Source organism: Erythrolamprus reginae, chromosome Z (assembly GCF_031021105.1).
Source record: "Erythrolamprus reginae isolate rEryReg1 chromosome Z, rEryReg1.hap1, whole genome shotgun sequence".
Classification (NCBI taxonomy): Eukaryota; Metazoa; Chordata; class Lepidosauria; order Squamata; family Dipsadidae; genus Erythrolamprus; species Erythrolamprus reginae.
In genome coordinates, this window is record NC_091963.1 from 88,409,166 (window position 1) to 88,422,130 (window position 12,965).

Consider the following 12,965-nt stretch of genomic DNA (forward strand, 5'->3'; position numbering starts at 1 on the left):
CATGATTAAAAATAAGAATACAGTTCTAATAAAGCGCCAGAACATGGTATATATTTCTTAGCTTCTGGCTAAAATTAATTCTATTCCTTATAAATTTGGCCCTATTAGTATTTAGTGATCACTTGAAATCATTGTGGTTTAAAAAAAACCCCCGAATGAAATTCAGTTGCTGGGCTTCTCTACGGAAGATCTGTGCACAATAGGCTCTGATAAAGCTAGAACTGCCCTTAAGCAATAACCTGGTACAAGTGTAAGTAAGGTGACACATTACATTGTTTATCACTGCTCCCAAAACAGTCTGCTCCATCAATTCCAATTTTAAAATTCTGTAAGACCTCCATTTTAGCCAGGCTAGAAATTACGCTCTCACCATGTGTCCACGTGTTGATGGTTCAATAGAATCTTTAGGCCAGTGATGGCGAAGCTATGGCACGCATACCACAAGTGGCATGCAGAACCATATCTGAAGGCACGAGGCATTGCCCTATGTCAACTCCAGTACACACATGTGCTTTGGACAGATTCTGGGCTTCTTTTTGGGCATTTTTTGTCATCCCCAGGGTTGAGGAAAGTTTCTTGAACCCTGGGGATGGCAAAAAACAGCACAATGGGCCAACAAGAAGTTTGTTTCCAAATTTCTGGTTGGCCTGTTTGGCAGTTTTTTATTCTCCCCAGGCTTCAGAAGGCTCTCCTGAAACCTGGGGACATTCCTCTATCCTGGTGCTCCTTGACCTCTCATCAGCCTTCGATACCATCGACCATAGTATTCTTCTGCGATAACAGGAGGGATTGGGACTGGGAGGCACCATTTTATGGTGGTTCTCCTCCTATCTCTCTGTATGTTCGCAGTCAGTGTTAGTGGGGGAGGGGGGCAGAGGTCCACCCTTTGGCCTCTCCCCTGTGGGGTGCCACAGGGATCTGTCCTCTCCCCCCTGCTATTCAATATCTACATGAAGCCGCTGGGTGAGATCATCTGACGGCATGGGGTGATGTATCATCGTGTACATCAGTACATTTCAGTACATTTCCATCCCATGCCAATTCAGTGAAGAAGTGGATGTGATGTGCCAGTGCCTGGAAGCTGTAGCGATCTGGATGGGGGCCAACAGGCTCAAGCTTAACCAGACAAGACCGAGTGGCTGTGAGCATTTCCTCCCAAGGACTCTTCGATCTGTCTGACCATTGTTCAGGGGGGGGGGGCATTAACCCCCTCAGATAGGGTTCGCAACTTGGGTGTCCTCCTGCACCCACAGCTGAGTTTTGACCACCATCTTTTGGCTGTGACCAGGGGGACCTTCACCCAAGTTCACCTGGTTTATCAGCTGTGGCCCTATTTGGACCAGGAGGCTCTGCACACAGTTACTCAGGCTCTCATCACCTCCCATCATGATTATTGCAATGCACTCTACATGGGGCTACCCTTGAAAAGTGTTCGGAGACTGCAAATAGTCCAAAATGCAGCCATGAGAGGTGTCATGGGTATGCCTTGGTATGCCCATATAACACCTAAGCTCCGCAAACTGCATTGGCTTCTTATTAGTCTCCAGGCACAATTCAAGGTGTTAGTTATTACCTCTAAAGCCCTATATGGCTCAGGGCCAGACTATTTACGGGACCATCTCTTGCCACATACCTCCCAGACACCAATACGAACACACAGAATTGGCCTCCTCCGAGTCCCGTTGACAAAGCAATGCAGGTTGATGGGACCATGAGGGAGATCCTTCTCTGTGGCCGCCCCGGCTCTATGGAACCAACTTCCCCCCGATGTCCGTACTGCTCCCACCCTACTGGCCTTCCATAAGGCCACAAAGACCTGGCTTTGCTAGCAGGCCTGGGGGGCCATGAACTAACAATCTGGCAGGGCCATACTATATGAATGGTATATATGTATGAGATTACGAATCTTTTATATCAATTGGGTTTCTTTTAAAATGGGGTTTTACATAGTTTAGATTATATTCAACTTCTTTTTATTGCTCTGTATCTATTTGTATTGTGCACATGCGTGGGGATGTTGTGTGCATGCACACAGGCAGCACGAGAGTTATGTGCATGCATGGGGAAGGGCATTGCATTATGGGTGTGGGCAAGCATGCACACTATTGTGCATGTGCACCTTTTTGGCACCCAAGTCAAAATAGGTTTCCCCTCACTACTCTAAACCAGTGATTTTCAACCTTTTTTGAGCTGCGGCACATTTTTTACATATACAAAATCATGGGGCACATTGAGCTGGGCGGGGAATGGGGGGGGGCTAAAAAAAGTTTGGACAAAAAAATTCTCTCTCTCTCTCTTCCTTCCTTTCACTCTATTTCTCTCCCTCTTTCTCTCCCTTCCTTCATCTCTCTCTCCAACTCTGGCCCTGGGCTCAGGTTGCTGCTGCTCAATGCCAGGTCAGTGGTAAATAAAGCTCTCCTCATCCGGGATCTGATCCTAGATGAGGAGGCCGACCTGGCATGTATTACTGAAACCTGGCTGGGCCCAGAGGGAGGTGTTCCTCTCTCTGAAATCTGCCCAGCCGGGTTTCAGATATGGCATCAACCTCGACCCCAGGGAAGGGGGGAGGAGTGGCTATTATAGCCAGGGAGAGCCTTTGCCTACGTAGACTCATTGCTCCGGAAATTGCGGGTTGCGAGTGTCTCTTGATGAAGTTGGACTTAGGGGTTCAGGTGGGCTTATTTCTCACGTACCTGCCTCCCAGCTGCGTGTCAAAAGCCCTGCCTGTGCTACTCGAGGAGGTAGCCGGGTTGGCGGTGGAGTTCCCCGGACTTATTGTCCTGGGGGACTTCAACCTGCCGTCACTCGGCGAAACCTCTGGGTTGGCACAGGAGTTCATGGCCACCATGACAGCCATGGACCTGACTCAAGTAGTACAGGGTCCAACTCACAAGGGAGGGCACGCACCTGACATGGTATTCTTTTCCGAGCAATTGAGTAATGGTCTGAGACTAAGGGGCTTAGAAGCATTGCCTTTGTCATGGTCAGACCATTTCCTACTACGGCTTGAGTTCCTGGCTCCAATCCTTCCCCGCAGGGAGGCGGAACCAATTAAGATGTTCCGCCCCAGACGCCTGATGGACCCAGAGGGCTTTCAGACGGCGCTTGGGGTTATTCCAGAGGCACTCGTCCACAGTTCGGCGGAGTCTCTTGTGGAGGCCTGGAACAAGGCTGCAGCGGAGGCTCTTGACCGGATTGCGCCTTTGCGACCTCTCCGTGGGGCTAGACCCCGTAGAGCTCCATGGTTCAACGAGGAGCTCCGGGAGTTGAAACGCCAAAAGAGACGTCTAGAAAAGCGATGGAGGAAGAGTAGGTCTGAATCTGATCGAACACTTGTAAGAGCTTTTATTAAGACTTACAAAGTGGCGCTCAAGGCGGCAAGATGCACGTACCATGCCGCCTTGATTGCATCAGCGGAATCCCGCCCGGCCGCTCTGTTTAGGGTGACCCGTTCCCTTCTTAACCAGGGGGGAGTTGGGGAGCCCTTACAGAGCAGTGCCGAGGATTTTAACACGTTTTTCGCTGATAAAGTCGCTCAGATCCGGGCCGATCTCGACTCCAATTGGAAAACAGAGTCGACTGACAACGAGTCAGTCGAGGTGACTGGGGCACGTACTTGTCCACCTGTCTGGGAAGAGTTTGATCTGGTGACACCTGATGAAGTGGACAAGGCCATTGGAGCTGTGAGTTCCGCCATCTGTTTACTGGATCCGTGTCGCTCCTGGTTGGTTTCGGCCGGCAGGGAGGTGACACGGAGCTGGGTCCAGGAGATTACCAACGCTTCCTTGGGGAGGGGAGTTTTTCCAACACTCTATAAAGAAGCGCTCGTGCGCCCCCTCCTCAAGAAGCCTTCCCTGGACCCAGCCGTACTTAATAACTATCGTCCAGTCTCCAACCTTCCCTTTATGGGGAAGGTTGTTGAGAAGGTGGTGGCACTCCAGCTCCAACGGTCCTTGGAAGAAGCCGATTATCTAGGTCCCCAGCAGTCGGGTTTCAGGCCCGGTTACAGCACGGAAACTGCTTTGGTTGCGTTGATGGATGATCTCTGGCGGGCCCGGGACAGGGGTTTATCCTCTGTCCTGGTGCTCCTTGACCTCTCAGCGGCTTTCGATACCATCGACCATGGTATCCTTCTGCACCGGCTGGAGGGGTTGGGGGTGGGAGGCATTGTTCTTCAGTGGTTCTCCTCCTACCTCTCTGGCCGGTCGCAGTCGGTGTTAGTGGGGGGTCAGAGGTCGGCTCCAAGGTCTCTCCCTTGTGGGGTGCCTCAGGGGTCGGTCCTCTCCCCCCTGCTATTTAATATCTACATGAAACCGCTGGGTGAGATCATCCAAGGACACGGGGTGAGGTATCATCAGTACGCTGATGATACCCAGCTTTACATCTCCACCCCATGCCCAGTCAACGAAGCAGTGGAAGTGATGTGCCGGTGCCTGGAGGCTGTTGGGGCCTGGATGGGTGTCAACAGACTCAAACTCAACCCGGATAAGACGGAGTGGCTGTGGGTTTTGCCTCCCAAGGACAATTCCATCTGTCCGTCCATTATCCTGGGGGGGGGGAATTATTGACCCCCTCGGAGAGGGTCCGCAACTTGGGCGTCCTCCTTGATCCACAGCTCACATTAGAGAACCATCTTTCAGCTGTGGCGAGGGGGGCGTTTGCCCAGGTTCGCCTGGTGCACCAGTTGCGGCCCTATCTGGACCGGGACTCATTGCTCACAGTCACTCATGCCCTCATCACCTCGAGGTTCGATTACTGTAATGCTCTCTACATGGGGCTACCTTTGAAAAGTGTTCGGAAACTTCAGATCGTGCAGAATGCAGCTGCGAGAGCAGTCATGGGCTTACCTAGGTATGCCCATGTTTCACCATCACTCCGCAGTCTGCACTGGCTGCCGATCAATTTCCGGTCACAATTCAAAGTGTTGGTTATGACCTTTAAAGCCCTTCATGGCACTGGACCAGAATATCTCCGAGACCGCCTCCTGCCGCACGAATCCCAGCGACCGATTAGGTCCCACAGAGTGGGCCTTCTCCGGGTCCCGTCAACTAAGCAATGTCGGTTGGCGGGCCCCAGGGGAAGAGCCTTCTCTGTGGCGGCACCGACTCTCTGGAACCAACTCCCCCCAGAGATTAGAACTGCCCCTACTCTCCTTGCCTTCCGTAAACTCCTTAAATCCCACCTCTGTCATCAGGCATGGGGGAATTGAAACACCTCCCCCGGGCATGTTTAATTTATGCATGGTATGTTTGTGTGTGCGTCTGTTAGTATATGGGGTTCTTTTAAATTTTGTATAAATTTTAAAGTTTTCTGATTATTTATGATTTGTTCTATCTTGTTGTGAGCCGCCCCGAGTCTTCGGAGAGGGGCGGCATACAAATCTAAATAATAAATAAATAATCAATAATAAATAAATCCCTCTTTCTTTCTCTCTTCCTTCCTTCCTTCCTCTCTTTTTTGCTCTCTTTCTCTCTCCCTCCTTCCCTCCCTCTCTTTCTCTCTCTCTCTTTCTCTCTTTCTCTCTTGGTTTCTTTCTCTCTCCTCTCTCTCTCTTGCTTTCTTTCTCTCTTTCTCTTTCTCTCTTGCTTTCTTTCTCTTTCTCTCTTTCTCTTTCTCTCTTGCTTTCTTTCTCTCTCCTCTCTCTCTCTTGCTTTCTTTCTCTCTCTCTCTTGCTTTCTTTCGCTCTCCCTCTTTCTCTCTCTTGCTGAGCTTCGCGGCACACCTGACCATGTCTTGCGGCACACTAGTGTGCCACGGCACACTGGTTGAAAAACACTGCTCTAAACTGTATGTTATTATGTTATTCAATTTTCACATGTTGTATAGCAGGGATCCCCAAACTTTTTACACAGGGGGCCAGTTCACTGTCCCTCAGACTGTTGGAGGGCCGGACTATAAAAAAAACCTATGAACAAATCCCTATGCATACTGCACATACCTTAATTAAAGTAAAAAACAAAATGGGAACAAATAAAATATTTAAAATAAAGAAGTAATAAGTAATTAATAATTAAGTAATAAAGTAATTTATACTTCTCTATTACCAAGTAAATTTAAACTTAAATCAACAAACTCCTTCCTTTTCTCCTTCCTTCCCTCCCTCCTTCCTCTCCACTTCTCTCTTCCCTCTTACTTTTCTTCCTTTTCTCTCATCTGTTTCATTTTCCTCTCCCTTGTTCTTTCCCTCCATCATTTTCTCATTTTTCTTTCTCTCTCTCTTTCCATCTCTCCCTCTTCCTTTCTCTCTCCATCTCTCTCTCCCTCTTTCTCTCTCTTCTCTCTTTCTCTCACTCACTCTCTTTCTAACTCTCCCTTTGTATCTCTCACACTTTCTCTCTCTCCCTCTCTCTCTATTTCTCCCTTTCTCTCTCCCTTTCTATCTCTCCCTTTCTCTCTCTCTCTCTTTCTCTCTCTCTCTTTTCTTTCTCTCTCTTTCTCTCACTCACTCTCTTTCTATCTCTCCCTCTTGGTATCTCTCCCTCTTTCTTTCTCTACCTTTCTTTCTCTTTCTCTCTTGCTTTCTTTTTCTCTTCTCTCTTTCTCTCACTCCCTCTTTGTATCTCTCCCTCTTTCTCTCTCTCTATCTATCCCTCTTTCTTTCTCTCTCTCTCTTTCTATCTATCCTCTTCCTTTCTCTCTCCCTCTTTCTCTTTCCCACTCTATCTCTCTCTCCCTCTCTCTCTCCCCCCTTTCTCTCCTTTCCTTCCCTCCCTCCTTCTTTCCTCTCCACTTCTCTTTCCCTCCCTCTCTTCCTTTTTTCTTTCTTTTGGTCCACTTCTCTCTCTCTCCGCTTCTCCAGCAGGCACCACCTCTGCGCCTTCCCCTTCGCTCTGCCCCCACAGCAGCTGCCATTGGTGCAGTGACAGTGGCGGCTCCTCTCTGATCAGGCCCCACCAGCGGGTGCCGCTTTCCACGCAACTCCAGCCTTCTCCCGCCCCGGCCGGCGCGGCCACCTTGCTGCTGACACAGGCGGTGGGGACCACCCTGTCCCCCTTCAGGGCCTCTTTGACAGCCCTTCCCAGCAGAGGTGCCGCGTCTGCCTTCCCAACAGCTCCCATCACTCGCATGCAGCTCTGCTCACCCGAAGCCTGGTATTGATGCTGGAGAGCGGGCTTCGGGCTCTCGGCATCAGCGGCTGCCATGGGGGCGTTGTTGTTGTTGTCGTCGCAGCGGCTGCCTTTTGCCGGCCAGCAAAGCCGGCTGCCCAGGAAAGCAGCGCAGGAAAGCGGCGCATTTGAAAAGCAAGTTTTTCTCGTGCAGTCTCAATGCTAGGAGCTCTGAAGCTTTTTTGGATATTCCCAAATCTCGTACCAAATCATTCAACTCATGCTGCTCAAATCCCTTATGTACAAAATCATCTTCCATTTCGAAATCTTCATCGTTAGGGTCACTTTGATTTTCACCAGACTCGTATTCCCGTATTTTCAAAAAAGGCAATTCATTGAAAATTGGCACTGGGATTTCGGCTGAATGAGGCACTGGGTGTATAGTTGATGGTAAACTAGGATATTCTATTTTACATTTGTTTTTCTTGTTATATCTTAACGATCACTTGAATGATCTCTGGGCTCTTACCAAATCATAGGTATACCAAATGGAAGTTTATCACATGTTCCCTTGGTCCAATCCGTAAACTCTCAACACACTGCTTACACACTTAGTGAGGGACCCATGATTTATCTTGATCACCAATTTTCACTTTAAAATAGGCAAAATAGGCTTGCCTGACAAATATACTGATGTTTGTCCTTTGACTGGGAATGGTAAAACTGCCACATATATAATAAAACAAATTGGGGCTGTTTAAGCACTTTAGATGTGAACTAGCAGAGGTAGACATAAGGAAAAGTTTCAGTTCAAACACTAAACACTGCTAACCTTGTATATAAACAAGAACTCAGACTCCACGTCAGAATGTGCTGCACTATTTCAGAGCCACACAAGATCTCACTACTGTATCTCAAGTGTAACTGAACAAATCCAGACAAGTAAATGTTCTGCTTTTTGTTATATTATCTGACACGGTACTTTATTGTAAAAAAGATCTGTTAACAACCATTACAAGAATGCTCTCTGTCACAGTAGCCCTACCAATAAGTTTGTCCTTTCTCTCTTGTGCAATACAAGTATTGAGACGCCTAGAGGCCATTCAGCATATAACATATTGCTATAGTAAAAATCTGTCTCTGTTCTATGCATCATTCATCCAGTGACCATCGGAGATTATTTGTGTCAGCCAATAGGAGAGTAATAGTGTTTCCTATGATCATTGCTTGATTCTGCAGAGTGGTCACAATCTCACAAGGTGTAGAGAAAAAACTTGACATGGTAACTACAGTTTTGAAACCAGCATGCCTAATTAACTACAAAAAAGCTCAAAATTCAAACTCAACAGAAATTGTGTTACAAATTTTTCCCCTAGGTTCCTCTCACAGTTACTATAGTAGTAAATATGAGAGAAACATAGGAGTCCTAGTGGACAACCCATCATATACAAGCCAGCAGTGTGCTGCAGCTGCCAAAAGAACCCCAATGCAGTCCTAGGTTGCAATAACAACATTCACATACCAAAATCATGTGAAATATTAGTGTCCCATTATATTGCCTTGATTAAGATCACACTTGGAATACTGCATCCAATTGCAATTAACACTAGACAAAAATAAGAGAAATAAGGTTGACATGATAGCAGTCTTTTAATATCTGAGAGGTTATCAAAAAGAAAAGGGGAGTAAATGTATTCTGTAAGGGCAAGAAGTAATGGAGATAAAGAAGTAAAACTTATCAAGGAGAGATGTAACGTATAACTAAGGAGAAATTTCCTAGTGGTGAGAACAATGAATAAGTGGAATAGCTTGCCTCCAGAAGTTGTGGGTGCTCCATCCCTTGAGGTTTTTAAAAAGAGATTGGAAAGCCATTGTCTGGAATGGTATAGGGCAGTGATGGCGAATCTATTTTTGTTTGGGTGCCAAAAGGGTGTAGGTGCACAACAGCATGCACGGGCATGCCCACATCCATAATGCAATGCCCTCCCCTCGTGCATGCATGCACAACCCCCTCCCAAAGCCTCCGGACGTCTGGTAGGCGCACTCAGCCATTTTTTGCCCTCCTCAGGCTTCAGGAAACACCAACACTTTTATAGCACCTCTTGAAGAAATTTCCAGAAAGGGAATACAATTTTTATTTACAGTGTTCCCTCGATTTTCACGGGGGATGCGTTCCAAGACTGCCCGCGAAAGTCGAATTTCCGCGAAGTAGAGATGCGGAAGTAAATACACTATTTTTGGCTATGAACAGTATCACAAGCCTTCCCTTAACACTTTAAACCCCTAAAGTGCAATTTTTAGATCATTACTCACCATGTTTATTTATTAAAGTTTATTTAAAAAAATATTTATTAAAGGCAGATGAAAGTTTGGCGATGACATATGACATCATCAGGCAGGAAAAACCGTGGTATAGGGGAAAAACCCGCAAAGTATTTTTTAATTAATATTTTTGAAAAACCGTGGTATAGACTTTTCGCGAAGTTCGAACCTGCGAAAATCGAGGGAACACTGTAATACTATTAACCTCTGACAAGGACTCAAGATTCAATTCTGTGTTGGTATTTGTAAGACACACCGTTCTATTACATAATAATTTTTAGTTGCATGATTATTTTTAACTCCATTACATAATACATTGTTTTTCTGTTCTATATTTGTGTGTGTGTGTGTGTGTGTGTGTGTGTGTGTGTGTACCTGTAATGTATTTTTGATGATAATGAAAGTGAAGGGAGACTAGTATAGATCTATTTCAAGCTATTTAGCTCTCATCAGCTAGTCATACCCTTACTGGGATTTGAACCTGGGCAGCCTGCCTATAAGACAGTAGCTTTAACCGCTAAGCCCCAGGTTCTCCTCCTATCAACTTGTACCAGGGAAGAGTTATACAGTGATACATTGTCTTACGAACTTAATTGGTTCCGTGACGAGGTTTGTAAGGTGAAAAGTTCGTAAGATGAAACAATGTTTCCCATAGGAATCAATGGAAAAGCCACATAACTCTTCCCTGGTACAGGCTGAGAGGAGGAGGACCTGTAGTCTAGAGCAGTGTTTCCCAACCTTGGCAACTTGAAGATATTTGGACTTCAACTCCCAGAATTCCGCAGCCAGCAAATGCTGGCTGAGGAATTCTGGGAATTGAAGTCCAAATGTCTTCAAGTTGCCAAGGTTGTGAAACGCTGGTCTAGAGGTTAAAGCTACTGCCTTACAAGCAGACTCGCCAGGTTCAAATCCCAGTAAGGGAATGGCTAGTGGATGAGAGCAAAATAGTTGAAATAGATCTATATAAGTCTCCCTTCCTTTTCATTATCTTCAAAAATATGTTACATATACACATATACACACACAAACACACATATTTTATTCAATGTATTATTCTATTCAATATTTTTATCTGGCTACAACAGCCATAATAAATTTCAATTGGATTAATAATAGTTCCTCAGATATTATGCAGAAACGTTTCCTAACCTAATGCTGAAGATAACTTATGAGATATGCATGCACAGCATGTCCGCTATTAAGAGATTAGTGGATTTTCTCTGTAGAATAACCTGGACATTTGGTTATCCTTAATTTTAGAGTACATTTAATTTTAAGCGTTGGAAACTTACCTGAACGCATCTTCTCATCCGCTGCGGTGTCAGTATTCACACATGGGTTGTCCTCAGCCAATCAGATTGAAGGTTCAAGTCAAATCATTTCCATAGAGCTCAGATCCACCATTGCTTCCCCAGATTTTACAGATGCAAAGACTTGACTCATGTTCGCAATGTAAAAAAAAAAGGCTCCCAGCCAAGGAAGAAAGAGGAAAAAGACAAGAGAAAGGAAAAAGTAGAGAGAGAAACCAGAAACATGATAGGGAAGGAGGTGAATACTTATACCACCCCAGATGAGAAGAGGCATTCAGGTAAGTTTCCTGTCAGGATTAGTACCTGAGGTAATATTCCAGTTACACAGAGAAAGGTTGTAATTAGTGTAAAGTAAAAAGAATGCTGAGTCAAGGTGGGTTACCAGAATGGTCAAAATCTGTATATGCTGTAATGCACCTTTACAAAGGTGTGGCTTGTGGGAAGTGGTGGTTTGTTGTAGTTTATGGTTAGTAATGGTAGAATCATCTAGTAAGTTAGTTTGATATTATATGATATAGAATAGAATAAGTAAAAGTCTTCTAAAGAATTCCTTCTGTAGTGTCTTCATTCCAAAACCTCTCCTGTTCCTGAAATCCTTTCTATTTCTGGGCTGGCAGCTTCTAAACGCAACTGAGGAAAGAAGGGATTTCCTGTCTACGGTGGTAAGTGGAGAGTGCCTGAATGGGATTTTAGACTTTTGTTTTTGTGCTTGGTTGCTGGACAGAGCTAAAACGGCCTGAGATTGAAGAAAGCAGCTAGCTGTGTGACATGGCATTTCAGCAGAAGCTTTGAAAAGTAGCGAACTGCCCATCATTTGATTCTTTCTAGCTATCTAATTGGTCTTCTTTAAAATTTGCCTTTTGGAATTTGGAACCTCCTAAATTTCTGCTGTGGAAGCTTTATTTTTCTTTTCTTATATAAACAAAGAGGAACGTAATATCGGAAGAACAAGTCAATAAAAAAACGGAAAGAGCTGTAAAAAAGCTATCCAGAAAAGACTTGGAAAATTGGTTATCTGGCGACATCGTGTGGCCGGAAGAAATATAGCAGTTTGTTATATGTCTAAAGACTTTGTCATTTTGGCTATGAGAAGGTGGATCAGCTAATGCATGCAAGGAAGAAAATATTCAAGATGAAATTGACTGAACTGATCTGAAGTTATTTGATTTGATTGGACTCTCGATTTTACTGAAATTATATTTGAACTACCTGATTTGACTGAAATCACATTGGACAATATAATTTGAAATTAAATACTTTAAGAATTAAATACTTTTAAGTATATATTTATTAATATTTTAATCTTATGGGAGTTTGGTAATGAAAATACATATATTCTATATATATAAAAATATATATAAGCAACTGATTTAAAGTGTAAAATGGAAGAACTGTACAAGAGGAGAAATTTTAATGGCTTATGAATGAGAAAATTGAAAATAGCTCTGATTATTGCGCGTAATATAGATGGGATATTTGATAATGGTTATGATTCTTTTTGGATGATTTTCTTTTTCTCTTTTCTTTTTTGTTCTTTTCTCTCTCTTTTTTTCTTCCGATTGTTTGAATTATAAATTGCCTATCTGGTTTATGGTTTATGGTGATAAATAAAATAGGCGGAAGGGGGAAAAGAAAAGAGAAGAGAGGTATAATATCAGGAGTAGGATTAATATGGGATAATAATTAGCACTAATTATGTTAAACATTATGAGGAAATACAGATGAAACAAGGAAGAGTTAAAATGAATAGATTAGGGAAGATAATCACACTGAGTTCGATAGTGGAAGATATTTAGAATTAGGGATATATATAGATTAGAGAAATATATAGATTAGGGAAGATTATGGCACTGCACTCAGCAGTGAAAATTAAAATAGGGAAGATTATTGCACTGATATGACAACGACACACAGTTTAGGGAAGATAATTACACTGGGATTGGCAGTGGAATTTATAGATTAGGGAAAACTATTACACTAAGAACGGCAGTGGAAAATAGCTAGATTAGGGAAGAATATTAATACATTGGTCTTTCTTTTTTAATGGAAGATACTTTTCGCACAAAATAATGGAATAATTTATATTTATTTTGATCTGTTAAAGTAGAAACGATATACTGATATAATTAAAGAAGTGAAAGAAATGAATTGAGTAGGAAATATATTTTAAAATCTCTAACAACAACCCTTCCTCCTATGTATAGATTAAGATACGATATGAATAGTGCTTTTTTTTTTTAAAGAGAAGTAAATTCTGATATTTCTATTGTTAAGGGCAGTTATGACA

At 44.0% G+C, this 12,965-nt stretch overlaps 1 protein-coding gene across 11 annotated transcripts in view; it reads right to left on the reverse strand.

Moving 5' to 3' along the window:
• Positions 1 to 12,965, reverse strand: part of RECK (reversion inducing cysteine rich protein with kazal motifs) — a 307,670-nt gene that overhangs the window by 127,628 nt on the left and 167,077 nt on the right. Inside the window, exon 1 of one of the 11 annotated variants that reach the window (XM_070727801.1) lies at positions 8,569 to 8,622. The exons of the other annotated variants lie outside the window; for them this stretch is intronic. The gene's annotated coding sequence lies outside the window, so the exon portion shown is untranslated. Of the gene's footprint in view, positions 1 to 8,568; positions 8,623 to 12,965 lie in introns of those variants that run through there. 11 annotated transcript variants of the gene reach the window in all.